General features: G+C 38.4%; 1 protein-coding gene and 1 non-coding gene across 9 annotated transcripts in view; one reads left to right on the plus strand and one right to left on the minus strand.

Moving 5' to 3' along the window:
• Positions 1-14131, plus strand: part of LPAR1 (lysophosphatidic acid receptor 1) — a 175374-nt gene that overhangs the window by 140816 nt on the left and 20427 nt on the right. The window lies entirely within an intron of this gene.
• Positions 4663-4768, minus strand: LOC111536855. The gene has a single exon (XR_002729835.2). It is a non-coding gene; the product is annotated as a U6 spliceosomal RNA (small nuclear RNA).

The following is a 14131-nucleotide window of genomic DNA, read 5'->3' on the forward strand; positions in this document are numbered from 1 at the left end:
TGTAGTTTCTGCTTTTTCTGTTTTAATCTCTGCATTATTATTAATAAAAATTATTTTCTTCTGTAAAGATAACATATGATCAGTACAGATATATAGGGAAATATTGAGAAACAAAGAGAGAAAATAGTAACCTGTAGACCCACCATGTAAAGACAACATATATCCTTTATCTGAGAAGATTTTCCTGTTGTCCAGACATGTGAATGTCAAGAGAGAATATAGAATTAATGGATCAAAACAGTTTCTGTGAACTCATATAGATGTTGCTTTACTAGAACCTGATTTTTAACATTGTTATAGTAAAGTCTGGGATCAGTCTGATGATTCTCCCTTTACAGGTAACCTGTTTATTTTGGCTGAGGTGGTTGTGTGTTCTTTATCCTTATAGTTTATTCTCTATTCCCTTTCTTTCACCAGTCTGTTCCATTAAAGACCAAGAATGATTACCCCTTGCCTTTTTACAGAGCTAAGGGTATTAGAACCATCAGTGGCTCAGGGCCCGTCAAGTCTCCAGTGAGTCATTCTAGGTTGTTCACCATATATCTCTGTTCATCTTAGCTTCTCTCTTCCTCTCTCGGTTTTTCGCCGGACAGAATATTATCAGGAATATTTATTGTTTGTGACATCGGGGCCATCAAATTCTTAAATAAGATTTAGCCCTTTCTCAGAGGTAGTATTATCCTTTTCTCCCTTTTGTTAAAGTGAGGTGATCAATGTAATTTTTAACATTTTTCAAATATATATCAACTTTTGAAATTAGATAGCTGCATGTAATACCAGAAAATGTACATTCATAGAAATTGTTTTGTTCTTAATTCTAGTTTTTTAAGTTACATAATTAAAATGTTAATGTGAATCCATTTTGCATCAATAAAGGATTTTTATATCATAATTTTTAGAAACTTCCTTTATCCTTAAGTTGGCGTTCATAGCATATATATCCAGTATCGCTCCATAGAAACTTTGGTTTTGCAAGTAAATATATAGTTCATTTACTTTATGTGATGTATTTGTTATGTTTTGTATTTGTTACATTTTGTATTTGCCAAATATACTTATGCATTTTATGTGGAAAAGCATTTTAATTTAAAAAATTTCATTCTAGAAGAAAATAAGCTGTTTTAAAAGTATTTTGATAACTGATTATGAGCCATAATAGTATTGTTGTTGTGAAGCATTTTATTTTCCTAAGTGTCAGAGTCAAACCCAAGAAAAATATTTTAATATGAAAAAATGTTCCACACAATGATCAGAATATGTACTTTTATTAGATATTATTTGGAGGTGACCATTTTGGCATGTGTTGGGTTGGTACTAAAAATGAAAAGATAAACTTGCATTTTTAGCACAGGCTAAAATTATGGAGATGATACTCTTAATGATTATGTGTCTTTAATCAGAAGTTTTCACCCAAGGAAAAGAACACACGGCTTGAAATAAGTTTTTTAAAAACATCACCAGTGTCAACATTATATTATACAAATTAAGAAGTAGGATTTTTTCCTTTTTTTTTTTGAGACGGAGTCTTGCTCTGTCACCCAGGCTGGAGTGCAGTGGTGCGATCTCGGCTCACTGCAAGCTCCGCCTCCCGGGTTCACACCATTCTCCTGCCTCAGCCTCCCGAGTAGCTGAGACTACAGGCGCCCGCCACCACGACCGGCTGCTTTTGTAATTTTAGTAGAGACGGGGTTTCACAGTGTTAGCCAGTATGGTCTTGATCTCCTGACCTCGTGATCCGCCCGCCTTGGCCTCCCAAAGTGCTGGGATTACAGGCGTGAGCCACGACGACTGGCCAAATTTTTTCCTTTTTTTAATGAAACACATTACACCAAGGTAGGAAGGGTTAACATCATCCTACATATGGTAGAAGACAGAGAGTGGACCAGCAATGTAGTCAGATGGTTGATTCTAGAGTTCCAAGGATCTTAGAAGTCCCTAACATAAGCAGGGAGAATTTTGGCTTTAGAGGTAACATCTATCTTGTCCGTAGAACTTGATGTATTTTTGTGCCATAACCTTTACTAATCTGATTTCTTGAAATGTTTTACTTTGTTTCCAAATCCATTGCTACCTATGGTAAAGTTTCTGACACAGAGCATGCTCCTGGATTATAATAGCTACTGTAGAAAGCTTATTACATGTCAAGTGTTTGAGATACAGAAATTCATTCGGTTCTTATAGCACTGCTATAAATTAGGTATTACCATATCCTTTTCATAAACAAAGAAACTGAACCTCAGGGTATTGAGCCAGGACACTCAGCCAGCAAGTGCACACACTGGCACGTTCCAGCCCAGGTAGGTTCACCACTATCTGTCTAGGAAAAATAATTCTGTAGAACATAAGACACTGAGGAAATGTTTAGAGCCTTTTAAATCTTTACATATTACTGATAAGAAAATGGAAGCCTTTTAACTTTTATAGTAAATGGTGCAATTAAGGTGTTTATACTTATTTATAAAACATAGCAGGCTGGGCACGGTGGCTAACGCCTGTAATCCCAGCACTTTGGGAGGCTGAGGTAAGCGGATCATTTGAGGTCTGGAGTTTGAGACCAGCCTGGCCAACATGGTGAAACCCCGTCTCTACTAAAAATAATAATAAACAAAAATTATCTGGGTGTGGTGTCACACGCCTGTAATCCCAGCTACTGGGGGAAGGTGAGGCAGGAGAATCGCTTCAACCTGGGTGACAGAGGCTGCAGTGAGCCAAGATCATGCCACTATAATCCAGCCTGGGTAACAGAGTGAGACTCCATCTGAAAAAAAAAAAATAGCAAAGGCATATTTTGTTTTAAATGCATGTCATTGTACAGTGTACCCAACCATCCATATATGACCTAGCACTTCTCAAAGGCAAATTATCTTTCCACTTATGCAGACTTGGAATAGGATAGCATGGTGAACTGAGGAAGAAGTGAGAGCATGTTAAGTTGGTGGACCATGATCAGCATCAGCTAATTTTCATATAGTTCCTTTAGTTCCAGGGATTTGTTATAGCTGATCTAAGAGGATGCTGAATGAACAACAGTAAATAGTTGACTCTGCTTTTCTTATTTCTGTTCCCTACCAGAGGTGGGAAAGAAATGAATAATTCCTCTAAGTGGAAATGGTCCATGCTCCAGAGGGTTTATGCTACACTAAAGTGTCTTCCTTCTGTCACTTCCTCTCCTCTGTACTTTGGGGTTTGTGAGAGACTGGAGTGTGTCATACAGTATCCTCTTTGGATTGTGAACTTGCTTACAGTTTTCAGAGCACTTTGAAAGACATCTGAATCATAAGGGATAACGCAGGATGGATGAGAAGAATTAAAACCTGTAATAATGTATAGAATTATCACTGGGTGTGGTCCAGGTTGTCTTTCAGACCTACTTCTCCAGCCACTTCTATTTCAAAGATGTGGCAGTTAAGGTCCAGGAATTTCTGGTGATCCACATTCCTAGTTAAGAGTCAGAAACATGCTCCAGTCTAGTTCTGTCTCAGAATGAGGTAGCTCATAGCCTAGGGCTTTGCTGTGAACAACTTTATGCTTTTATTTATATTGAGTCATTTAATATGCAGAATCTCAAAGATATTGAGGACTTTTGGGATTATACCTCAATTTATTATGTCTTTGAATATACCTCTGAATAATTTTCCTTTTGGTTGCTCTCTCATTACAATACACATGTGACTTATCACAGTCTACTGATATCAACGTTTTACCACTTGGAGTGACACATGGGAGCCTTATTTCCATTGAAACGCTTTTACCTTTCCCACTTTTAAATATTATTACCTTGAGTATCAGATGGTGTTATAATGTTTGTTTCAGTCGTCTAATATGTCTTATGAAACTCATGAGGAGAATCATCTATCATATGTAGCCATATTTCAGCTTGTTTTTTGTTGTTTTCTTTCCTCATGCTCCGAGATTCCATCTTCCATCATTTTCTTTCTGTTCAAAAAACTTATTTTAGCAATTTTTAAAAGGTCTGCTAGCAACACAATCTTTTTGTTTCATCTGATAATGTTTCTATATTCCCTTCATTCTTAAAGTATCATTTTCCTGGATATAGAATTTGAAGATGACAGTTCTTTGTTTTCAGCACTTGGAAAATGCACCTTGTCCTTCTGGCCTGTATGGTTTCAGGTAAGAAATTTGCTGTTATTTGAGTCGATGTTCCCTAATGGGTAATATATTGTTGCTCTCGGAATGTCTGAATGCTTTCAAGACTTTTTTATTTTTCAATTCACTTCTCAAAATTTAAATTATGAAATGTCCTGATCTGGATTTCTTTGGGTTTATCCTGTTTGAGATGTATACAGCTTATGAATCTGTAGATTTATATTTTTTTTGCCAAATTTAGAAAATTTTAAGCCATTTTTTAAAATATACTTTTTCAGACCCACTCTCTTTTTTCCCCTCTGTGCTGGACCTCTGTAATATGAATGTTGAACATTTTGTTATTGTGTTACAAGTTCTGGAGGGTCTGTTATTTGTTGGGTTTTAGTCTATTTTCTTCTTGTTCATAGTGAGTAAGTTTGGTAATTCTGTTGATTTGTTCTCAGGTTCACGGATTCTGTCCTTTGTTGCCTTCATTTTACTATTGAACCCACTAAGTTTATATTTGTTGTACTTTTTAGTTTTATAATTTCCATTTGATTGTTTTTTAACTTCTCAAAAAATATGGAACACGTCACGACTTTGCATGTCACCTTTGTGCAGGGGGCCATGCTAATCTTATCTATGCTGTTCAAATACTAGCGTATTTGCTGCTGAACTGTGAGTGCTATGGTTCTTTTTTTATAACTTCTAGTTCTTGGCTGAGATTTTCTGTTTTTTCATTTGTTTCTAAATAATTTGCAATTATTCATTGCACCATTTTGAGGATGGGTGCTTTAAAATCTTTGTCAATAAGTTCTTCATCTGATTCATCTCAGGGTTAGTGTCCATTGTCATTTCAGAGTCAAGTTGTGATTTTCCTGATTTTTGATTTGATGGGTAATTTGTCATTCTATCCTGGAATTTGGCTATGGTGTTAGGAGACTCCAAGTCTGATTTAAATCTTTTGTTTTAGTAGGCAGTCATCCCATTTAGGTTTAGCAAGAAAATCCTGGCCTAATTTTGTGGGCTGTGCATCCAATGACAATTACATTTTCAGAGACTTTGTGGTGCTATTTTGGTCTGCTTGGTTTATCTGGGGCTGCTGGGGTTCCTCCTGGTACCTGCTGGTGCTGCCTGAAGGAGTGGAGCTCCTGGGTAGAGCCTCATGATGCCTCTGATGGGGGTAGAGGGAATACAGATATCCTGGAGACAGGCACCAGTGCTGAGGACTGCCCCTCTCTCCAAGGAAAACACTTCCCAGGTGGAGCCTTTTTTTGTGGCAGGATCCCCTTTGCTAGTGCTGCAAGGCACCTGCTGTTTCTTATTGGAGGAAGGAAGTCTTAGGCTTGGTGAGTAAGGAGAGTACTTTCCTATCTCATGGTCAGCAGGTATATTGGTCTCATGCTGCTAATAAAGACATACCTGAGACTGGGTAATTTATAAAGGAAAGAGGTTTAATTGACTCCCAGTTCCACATGGCTGGGAAGGCCTCAGGAAACTTATAATCATGGTGGAAGGGGAAGCAAACACATCCTTCTTCACAAGGCAACAGGAGAGAGAAGTGCTGAGCAAAGTGGGAAACACCCCTTATGAACTCATCAGCTGTCGTGATAACTTACTATCACAAGAACAGCATGAGGGTATCCACCCCCATGATTCAATGACCTCCCACCAGGTCCCCCACAGCACGGGATTATGGGAACTACAATTCAAGATGAGATTTGGGTGGGGACACAGCCAAACCATATCATCATGGCTCCTGCTCCATTTTCCCTGGCTAGTACCTCTGGCCAGCCTGGTAGTGTTATTGGGACTCCCCTTTGGTCCGAGTGGGAATGAGCCTATTTGGGCTGGCCACTAGGATGAGGCTCTAGAAACACTGGGCTTGGGTGACCCTCTGTGAGGTTGTGGGTTGTAAGACACTGTCACTATGACATTCCTCTAGCTGTGGGGTATCTAACCAGTTCATCTTTTGGAGTTCTCTGGCTTCTTTTTGTGCTTTTTCTAGGGTATATATTTATACTTAGCTGGGAGGAACAGGGAAAAAGTATCCATACAATCTTGTCCAGACCAGAATTCTTGTGCAGGGATTATTTTTGGGTAGAGGTGGGCTGGGAGAAGACCCTTAAGACTACTCATAATAGAAAAAATGAATTTGGTTAGTGGCTTTGTTTCAGTAGAAAGTTCTCTATTTCTTTATGTTTCTAGCTTTCATAGTTCCCTGTAAACAAAACTGAAATGCAGTCTACCTACCTTCTTTCTTCCCTACTTCATAATCACGCTGTGATATGGTTTGGCTGTGTCCCACCCAAATCTCATCTTGAATTGTAGCCACCACAATTCCCACATGTCATGGGAGGTACCTGGTGGGAGGTAATTGAATGATGGAGGTGGGTCTTTCCCATGCTGTTCTCATGATGGTGAATAAGTCTCATGAGATCTGATGGTTTTATAAAGGGCAGTTCCCCTGCACACACTCTCTCTTGCCTGCTGCATGTAAGACATACCTTGCTCTCTCACCATGATTGTGAGGCCTTCCTAGTTATATGGAACTGTGAGTCCATTAAACCTCTTTCCTTTATAAATTACCCAGTCTCAGGTGTGTCTGTATTAGCAGCATGAGAGCAGACTAATACATGCTGCCTCTATGGGCTTCAATGATCTGAAGTTCTTACATCTTTAGGAGTGTGGAGGAAGAGTTAAAGCCTCACTTTCAGTTTTGCCACTCTTGTCATAGTGGGAATGTGAGTCAACAAATACTCTATCTTTAGGCCACCACTTCTCCTTCTCACCACTTCCTCCTAATCACCTCTTTTCAAATTCACCGGCTGGGAAAAATGAGCTTTTAAAGACAGTCAAATCTTATATGTCAAACTCAAAAAGGGAAAGAAACCCTAAGTGTAAATGCCATCTGGCTTTATTTACTCATCCTCGCCCATCTCAGAAACACTTTGAGCAGATGCAGGCTTTCACTCTAAAGAGCAATTTATAGGAACAGATTGAAGAAAAGGTTTGTTTTAAACATTTCAGCACTATAATTAGATTCAATTAAATTTGTCACTAAGTGTTCTGTAACTTAAGATGTCCTAGCCCTTGGCACATGTGAGCAAAAATCTAAAAAACACAGGGAAGGTGCTGATGAAGGTTTTGGATGAGGGTTCAAATAACCAAATACTACCTTCACTTTTAAGATAAATCTAAAAGAAAAAATTTAAAGTAGTAAATACAAGTCTATAAAATACAAATGGAATTCTTAAATTTCAGGAAACACCCAAAGATTCAGAAATGAATCATATTTCCTCATTTGTTGGGCATTAAAAATGTAATTTTATACTAGTGATAGCAACAGGGTCAAGAAAGCCTGGGAATGGTGCCAGAAACTGTAACATTGGTTCTTCTTTAGATGACTTTATGTGTGACTAGAAATGCTATGAAATGTTCTCAGGTAGGAAAGTACTTACGGCACAGAAGAAAATTCCTGTTCTCTTGAATTTTGGGGGAAAACTTTATCATAAGTTATTCTAGGTATGAAATCATTTACAATTGCAATTTTAATTTTAACATGGTGGAAGTGAGAAATATGGATCACTAAAGATGCTCACATCCTTTTCCCTGGAACCTGTGAATATGCCACTCCACATGGCAAAAGAGACTTTGCGGATGTGATGAAGTTAAAGGCCTTGAGACAGGGAGGTTTTATGCTGGATCACTGGCTTTGGAGATAGAGGAAGGGTCCATGAGCAGTGGAAGCTTCTGGAAGCTGGAAAAGTCAAGGAAACTGATTCTTCCCTGGATCCTAAAGAAAGTGTTAGCCCTGCTAACACTTTGATTTTAGCCTAGCAAGGACTCACATCAGATTTCTGACTTCTAGAATTATAAGATAATAAATTTGGGTTATTCTGAGTCACAAAGTTTTGTGATAGTTTGTTACAGCAGAAATAGAAAATGAATACTAATAAGTGAGTTAAAGAGTGTTGCTATTTGTCTCATATAACTTTTTATGTAAAAGCATTATCTACACCACTGACTTTGCCCTGGGAAAACATTTGGCAATGTTTAGAGACATTTTTTATTTTCGCAGTTGGGGCCGTGGGAGGTGGTGGTGTATTACGGGCACCAAGTGGGCAAAAGCCAGCTGTGCTGCTTAATGTCTTACAATGGAATGACCAGTCCCACAAGAAAGAATCATCTAGCCAAAGTAGAGAAATTCTGAGCTAGGTTAATTTATATACTCAAAGCATGTAGGAAATTGAGGCTTCCCTATTCAGTTTGCTCTAAACTAACTGCATAGTCTAGAGCTGCACTGTCCAATAGGGTAGCTATTAGACACACATGTCTGTTCAAATTTAAATTCATTACAGTTAAACAAATTGAAAAAGTCAGTTTCTCAGTTGCAGTTACCATTTTTCAAGTGCTTGATAGCCATATGTGCCTAGCGGCTACCATATTCAACAGCTCTGATACAGAACATTTCTATCATTGCAAAAAGTTCTATTGAGTGCTGGTCTTCTAGACTCTTGCTACCCAAAGTGCTGTACATGGATGGGTAACATTAGCATTACCTGACAGCTGTTAGAAATGCTGACTCTCAGGTCCCACTCCAGACCTACTGAATCGGAATTTATATTTTAATAGATCTCTGGGTGATTCATGTACACATTCAAGTTGATAAAGCACTGGTCTAGGTGACTTTCTCTTGCTTTCTTTCTCTCCCTGTCATTTCCTTTCTCCTCCCTCTGCTACTCCCTGCACTTATGTTTCCCGTTTAGCTACATAAATACCTTTCTTCCCAGCTTCAGTTTCTAGTCTCCTCAAGCCGGGTCTGTGTTTTATTTCGTCTCTATATTCTCCCAAAGACACTGACCACATTGCATTGCACAAGATAGCTGCTTGATACTATGGATCAAATGAGCTTCTGAAAATTCTTGATGTAGATAATTTTTGTTGTAACTGAATGGATGGCTGCCATCATTTTTACTTTGTACTTTAATTCAGACATTTCCTAGAGTTTCAACTGTGAAAAAAGATAGTCATTCCAAATGTCTAGAAATTTCATAGTAAATTGAAGCTTCCTAATGATTTCACAGTGTGAAGAAGGAAACTCATCCTAAGTATCCTATATTCTGATTCTTTATGTGTAATAAAATGTAGCCAGTATTTCCATTCTTAACATAATTCTCCAGAACAATCAGTTGGGTAATGGAATAATTTGTATTATATTTTTAAAAAGCAATTATCTGATATTCGTCCAAGGAACCTAAGGGGATTATCAGGTTTTTGGTATTTATCAAAATCTGTTACTTTATATGATGGTTACAACTACAAGGAATTATCTCATTTTTTTTCTTTGCACGAATGCAGTGAAAACACTCATAGGATGTTTTGGAGTTAAGGTGACACACATTATGTGAAAGGCCTGATTTTATGAATACTGCATCTTACAACAAAAATAAGAATTCAGTGCTACAGAAAAGGGGCAAGTTAAAAATTCTAGTTTAATTAGCCAGAGATTTCTCAGGCTGTTAAGTGATCTCCTTCATTTTGCAGATGAAGAATTTGAGGCCTCGAGAAGTTGGTGCTAGTCAAAAGATCAAACCATTGCATGTTTTGTGAAAAGGACAATATTGGAGGCTTGCTTTTAAACATAGCTGTCTTCATCTCGTAAATTTGTGCTGTAAACCAGATGACCCTTGAGGACCTTGCAACTTTTAAGACATTTTAAATCCGGTTCTCCCACTCTAAATATAGTGTTCTTATAGTTTCATACTGCCTCACTGTAGACTATTTCTGTCTGGAGAAAAGGATGGGTAAATGGATGGAAGCTGTCACTACAATACTAGTACAAAAGTTAGATTTAAATTCATGTTTCTTTGCACACAGTAATCTACATAAAAACATTTTTACTTCATATGTAAATGAATAAAAGTGCCAAGTTATGTTAATTCTCTGATAAAATAATTTTGTAATTCCAAAGCTACTGGGCAAAGTCAAACAGACACATATCTTTTAAATTTCTAAAAGCAAAACTAGCACTGGAAAAAATAACTTGGTCCAGAAATATTGGTTTGTACTGCTTGGAATTGTAAGCGTTGTGCTGTTTTAGAGTGCTTTTTACCCTTCGGGTTAGAGCCATGGCTTTCAGTGGACTCCCAGAGGCACCAGTGCCACAGAAATGAGTCACTAGTTTTTTCAACTCTTGAAATACGTATCTGAAGACCAGTGAAAATCTGACTTGTCAAGACTATGATTCTAATTACTAGGGTTTCTTGAGCTCACTGTTTTTGCTATTAAGTATTTTCTTCCTTCCTCCAGAAATTCTGTGTTTGAGGATTTTATGTATCCCTTGTGAAATAATCCCCAAGTAATAAAAATTCAACAATAACAGCAACGCAGAGACAATGATCCTTGACTACAGTAGTGTGGATATCTGCTCATTAAAAAAAAAGAAAAAGAAAATCAAAGGCCTTATTTTAATCTATATATAGTTATTTTTTCTACTTTTAAATGTTTTTCCCTATCTTTCTAGAATTAGTTCTCCAGTTGTCTTTTTCCTTCTACCTATGTTGTCTTCAAAGACAGTGTGATGGAGCTTAGTAAGGATGCTATGATTTGAAGAACACAGATGCCTCTAACTTATGGAAGGGGAAGCCAAATGCTGTTCCACTCTCAGATAAACAGATGACATGGATGCAAAAGTTTCTCTCTATAAGATCTGTTTGTAATTCTGATGCGTAAGAACTTTGCCAGCATGCTAAGGGAGTTGAAGCATACTGTATTAGTCTGTTTTCACACTGCTGATAAAGACATACCTGAGACTAGGCAATTTACAAAAGAAAGAAGTTTATTGGACTTATGGTTCAACATGGCTGGGAGGCCACACAATCACGGAGGAAGGCAAGGAGGAGCAAGTCACATCTTACATGGATGGCGGCAGGCAAAGAGAGAGCTAATGCAGAGAAACTCCTGTTTTTAAATCAGATCTCATGAGACCCATTGCTATCATGAGAACAGCACAGGCAAGACCCTCCCCATGATTCAGTCATCTCCCACCAGGTCCCTTCCACAACACGTGGGAATTGTGGGAGCTACAAGATGAGATTTGACTGGGAATACAGAGCCAAACCATGTCAGGTAGGAAGGCAGGATTCAGGAAAATAAATGTCTCTGTCTGATTAAAGAGTTCACTAAAAAGTTGCATATTCAAATACAAGTCATTTAACTCACCCCCTCCCAAATTTTAAGTCATGCTTCAATGTATTCTGTGTTTATTTCAAGTTCATACAGTGGTTAAATCCCAAAGTCACCAATCTAGTAACCTCATTCTGGGTAATCCTTAGTGTAGTATTCTAGCAGATCCTTTCCTTTGTTTTTGTTGCCTACTTAAGTGTAGGGTTACTTTCTAGATCATACCATGGAGTACAATGGGGAATGTTGTAAAAATCAAATACTTAAGTGCAAAACACATAATAAGTTGTAATTGAGTTATAATCAGACTAAGCAAACAAAAAGCATTCTGAGATGCCTTTTTAATGTTTCAAGTGTGGGTTGCCCCTGATAAATTTAATTAGGCATTATAAAGATATATAAATGCATTTAAAATATGTAATTGCACCTCAAAACTTTACATAGTTAAAAATCAAAAGGCCACAAATGACCTGAATAAATAGCAGGAGTCTGAAAACTAACTGTCAAAAAGAAAATTGTCAGCAATGTTTTTGAAAATAAGAGGGCCCTAGAAAGTATCCAGCACAGTTAAAAATCTTTCGTGGTAACAAGAATAATTATGAGCAGGACTTGAAGTTCTTCATTAGCATCATATACCTGGATTAAATGGAGCAAGTACATTTCTCCCTCTAATCTAAACTGGAAGCGAGCACTTTACTAGTTTACAGTTAAAGGAAGACAAAGGAATTGACCCAGCTTACATCTTCCCTAACGAAGTTTTTCACTCTGTAAACCTGATCTGATTAAAATCTTTGACGAAGAAATGGATACGAAATGGATGGGTGAATGGCATGAGAAGCAAGAGAAGTACCCAGGTGTCCCAAAGGTTGTCTTTCTATTCTTCACACGGGGCCAACATGAAGCCCCTCTGGGCTGCATCTGGTTCTCTTTTGTTGCTACTTTATTTCTTAGGAAAATTCTTTTTATTGTTTTTTAGCCAGAACTGTTCTGCAATGAAATTCTCTCAGTGCTGGCCTTTGCCCAGCAGCCCAGCTGTTTCTGTAGGGTGGGGTCCAATCTTACCGAGGTGGCTGGAGTGCATCCAGCTCCGAACACCCCCCGGTCAGTGCTATGTGGTCTGATAAGTCTCCACCAGACCCTCCCAAGCTGTAACCTGTGAAAAACAGAAATACAAGGCCTGCATGTTTGCTCCCTAAAGAGTTCCCTCCCTGGCTTACTGTTTTCCTCAAATATCTCAACTAGGTCAGGCCCTGTCATTGAAAAACAAGTGGGTTTCCCCTAGTTTCCCAGCTAAGAAGATCTGGCCTCTGCCTTAGGCCCTGACTGGGGGTCCCCGTGCAGCAATAACTGATTGTGCAGCCTACACAGCCGAGTGACCAGGCCCTAGTGTCTGCCCCAGAGAGGAGAGGTTGGAGCCAGCCACCCAGAAGCTTTGCTGGCTACACCTGGCTGTGGGCAGCTGTTCTGGCTGTGCAGGGGCATCCACTACACCCTGTCTTCCCAGGCTCTCTAAAACCAGAAGGATTTCATCCTTTTCCAGAATGTGGTACTTTAGCAGGCTGAGATAGCGCGTTCCTCTTAGAAATTATTCCCCTCTGCTTGAAGGATGGTAAAATAAAGGACCATTTAAACTTTTAAACTTGACTCTTACCTCAAATTCTTTTTCAAATGAGATAGGGTCTAAAATTAAGACATTAAAAGCAAATACTCATTTTAGATTCTTTTTTTATTTTTTAAGACTAGGTCTTGCTCTGTCCCCCAGGCTGGAGTGCAGTGGCGCAATCATAACTCACTGAAACCTCGATCTCCAGGGCTCAAGCAGTCCCCACACCTCGGCCTCCCATGTTTTTGGGACCACAGGTGTGTGCCACTGCACCTGGCTGGTTTTTTTTTTTTTTTTTTTACTTTTTCTAGAGATAGGGTTTTACCTTGCTGCCCAGGCTGGTCTTGAACTCCAGGGCTCAAGCGATCCTCCCACCTCAGTCTCCCAAAAGGCTGAGATTATAGGTGTGAGCCACTGCACCTGTCCCTTATTTTTAATTTTAAGCAAAAAGGGGACTGGCTCTGAAGTTCAAGAAGTCATCAAGAAATGCTGCTGGGTGACTTCAGAATCGTTTCAGATGAAAGGACAGCCTGATGTCACTCTGTGACTAAGGTAATGGCATTGTAGGGAGTACAGCTTCCCACTTTGCTATCTCTAGGTTGGGAGAACCAATAACAGTTCACCCAAAATATCCACATTTCTTGGAGGCTTAATCTTTGGGTATTCACTGAAGAGGGAAAGGAAATAAATGAAGGGAACCCATTAGGTGGCTCTGTGCTTCATATTCCACTTGCAGTGTCTCATTCAGTCCTCACAATAGTGCTGAAAGTAGATCATATCCGCATTTGACACATAAAGAAATTGAGGCTGGACAAAAGTAAATAACTTGTCCAATGTCCCATAAGCAGTAAGGAAAAGAAATAGTATTTGACCTCAGATCTGTCTCTTTCCTCCTATAAAAGATGAATACACACCTTTAAAGTCCTCCAAATTATGTAGCCTTGGAGAGTAAAAGAAATTTTATTTCCAAGATATCTCTAGTTTTCTTCCTCCCCACTAACTAGCTTCTTGAGTTCCCATGTGAATATTGTCATTCATTTCCTTAATTATTAAAGAAAAACATGTTTCTTTTTTTAATGGTAAATAGTGTTTAATAAAGGTTTTATCATTATTTTAAAAACATTTTTAATGAAGTTCTTTCCATTGAAGCATTTCTAATTTATTCTAATGAAGCATTTACACAGAATTAAAAAAAGTAATAATTTAGGGTTGGTTATCTACATCAATATCATTATCAAAGTCCACTATCTGTCTTTC

Source organism: Piliocolobus tephrosceles, chromosome 14, assembly GCF_002776525.5.
Source record: "Piliocolobus tephrosceles isolate RC106 chromosome 14, ASM277652v3, whole genome shotgun sequence".
Lineage (NCBI taxonomy): Eukaryota > Metazoa > Chordata > Mammalia > Primates > Cercopithecidae > Piliocolobus > Piliocolobus tephrosceles.